The sequence below is a fragment of the Littorina saxatilis genome, linkage group LG7 (assembly GCF_037325665.1).
Source record: "Littorina saxatilis isolate snail1 linkage group LG7, US_GU_Lsax_2.0, whole genome shotgun sequence".
NCBI classification, from domain to species: domain Eukaryota; kingdom Metazoa; phylum Mollusca; class Gastropoda; order Littorinimorpha; family Littorinidae; genus Littorina; species Littorina saxatilis.
In genome coordinates, this window is record NC_090251.1 from 3,061,829 (window position 1) to 3,064,328 (window position 2,500).

The following is a 2,500-nucleotide window of genomic DNA, read 5'->3' on the forward strand; positions in this document are numbered from 1 at the left end:
AGAGACAGAGAGAGAGACTGAAACTGAACTGAAACAAACTGAACTTTATTACAACAGGATTGTAGGCAGAGCCTATAGCTTACAACCTGTCTCTTATACACACACTTAATACAGACTCACATAATACTAATGATAATAAGAAAACTAAAATCATTTGTTCGTATACACACTGCAAGAGGGGAAAAACATCATACGAAATACCGGCACGGTTGGCCTAGTGGTAAGGCCGCGTCCGCCCCGTGATCGGGAGGTCGTGGGTTCGAACCCCGGCCGGGTCATACCTAAGACTTTAAAATTGGCAATCTAGTGGCTGCTCCGCCTGGCGTCTGGCATTATGGGGTTAGTGCTAGGACTGGTTGGTCCGGTGTCAGAATAATGTGACTGGGTGTGAGACATGAAGCCTGTGCTGCGACTTCGGTCTTGTGTGTGGCGCACGTTATATGTCAAAGCAGCACCGCCCTGATATGGCCCTTCGTGGTCGGCTGGGCGTTAAACAAACAAACAAACAAATCATACGAAATATAGTGTTGACATTGCAACATAGTTACATTCAACGCATTGCATATACACATCCAAAAGGGATTAGCATGTATTTGCATTACAAATTATATTTCCTGTGGAGAGGAATTGTTGTGATCATTCGCTTGATTGATATGATTATCAAAACACACACAAAAAGCACAACAACAATATCAGACATGAAAGTATTCTATTTACCCATCAAGCCGGAATGGAACTGGCGCCTAAGAGAGAGAGAGAGAGAGAGAGAGAGAGAGAGAGAGAGAGAGAGAGAGAGAGAGAGAGAGAGAGGGGAGAGGGAAAGAGAGAGAGAGAAGGGGGAGAGAGGGAGAGAGAGAAATTGAAAGAGAGAGCAAGAGGGGAGAGAGAGAAAGGGGGAGAGAGAGCGAGAGGGGGAGAGGGTAGGGAGGGAGGTAGGGAGGGAGGTAGGGAGGGAGAGAGAAAGAGGAGAGGGAGAGAGGCAGACACACAGACAGACAGACAGACTAGAGAGACAGAGCTAGAGACACACAGAGAGAATAAAGAGAAAGAAACAGAGATAGAGACACAGGGAGAGACTGAGTGCGTGCATTTACATTTACAATTGCTGCCTCACACACACACACACACACACACACACACATACACACACACACACACACACACACACACACACACACACATACATACACACCACACACACCCACGACACACACACACACACACACGACACACACACACACACACACACACACACACACTGTGACATGCGCGCGCGCGAGCGTGCGCACATAGTCACACTGCTTGATGGATGTTTTGTCAGTTTCAACCAAGCAAATAATGATACTGGCGCCCCACACAAAGATACAGTATTGTGTACATGTATGTCTCTGCTGCAGGCGGTGTGTCAGAGCCTGGGTGCGGCCAATGCAGCAGAGGCCGTTCAGCTTTGCTGTTGCTCTGACCAACTGTCCCAGCCTGCATCGTACTGGCACGTGACACCCGCCGTGTTATCACAGCTGAGCACCTGGTGGCAACACAGGATGGCCTGTACTGTGGACGCTCGGCTTACTGACCAACTTTACCTGGACATCGTTGCCAGGTGAGAGAAATGACATCCATGTCAGTTACGTCGCAGTGCTGAAACAATGTTGTTATGCGACGTTTAAGTATTAATTATCATTTATCATTATCTGAATTGTTTCTGTTACAGGTTTGTTGGTCCGGCCACCACGGTGTCTGTCCCCTGCTACAACGGTGTCCGTGTGGAGGTGCGGACTGCAGGACAGGCGGTGGCGGAACTGGGGCGGAGGCTGGCACTTCTGGTTCTGACCCTGCAACAGCTCGACCTAATGAACAGAGACCCGCCACTTGTCTGCATTACGGGAGCGCCAGGAACAGGTGACAAGCTCACAGCTTCTCTCACTAGATTGTTTGTTTCTTATTTTGTTTGTTTGTTTGTTGTTGGTCTTGCTGCCGATTTTGACTGTTCTCTAAACGATTTTTTATCGAAGCAAGATGGGACACTAAGCTCAGCCGTCTGTTTCGCGTTAAAGGCCAACATCGGCGCGCGGCAGATGCAGCTCTAGTTTTTCGTGCTGGCAACGCTAAATTTAGCTCTGTGGCCTTCTACTATAACAAGGTTCAGTCTCCAAGGCGCAGTCTGCTAACTAATTAATGCCTCCAGTGCATGTTCTGATGTAACCCTTAGATATATATTGATAAGAAAAATTGATGATTGTGTCTGCATGACAGGAAGCAACGGCTAGTCCACTGGTGCTGTTATCTCCCTTTACATATTTTTGATACTGCGACCACCAAGCCACGACACCCACCCACCCCCCCCCCCCCCCCCCCCTCTAAAGCTTATACATGTAACAACACGCAGACCTGTTTACCAGTACGATTTGGGCGTATTTTGTACGCCAAATTATTATCGGTACGCAAATACGCGACACACGCACAAAATACGCATAAGAAAAAGTCTAGAATACGTTTTCCG

At 48.0% G+C, this 2,500-nt stretch overlaps 2 protein-coding genes across 2 annotated transcripts in view; both read right to left on the reverse strand.

Annotated features, from left to right (window-relative positions):
• Positions 1-2,500, reverse strand: part of LOC138970484 (uncharacterized) — a 231,998-nt gene that overhangs the window by 99,884 nt on the left and 129,614 nt on the right. The window lies entirely within an intron of this gene.
• LOC138970488 (uncharacterized) overlaps positions 1-2,500 on the reverse strand; it is a 91,517-nt gene that overhangs the window by 13,992 nt on the left and 75,025 nt on the right. The window lies entirely within an intron of this gene.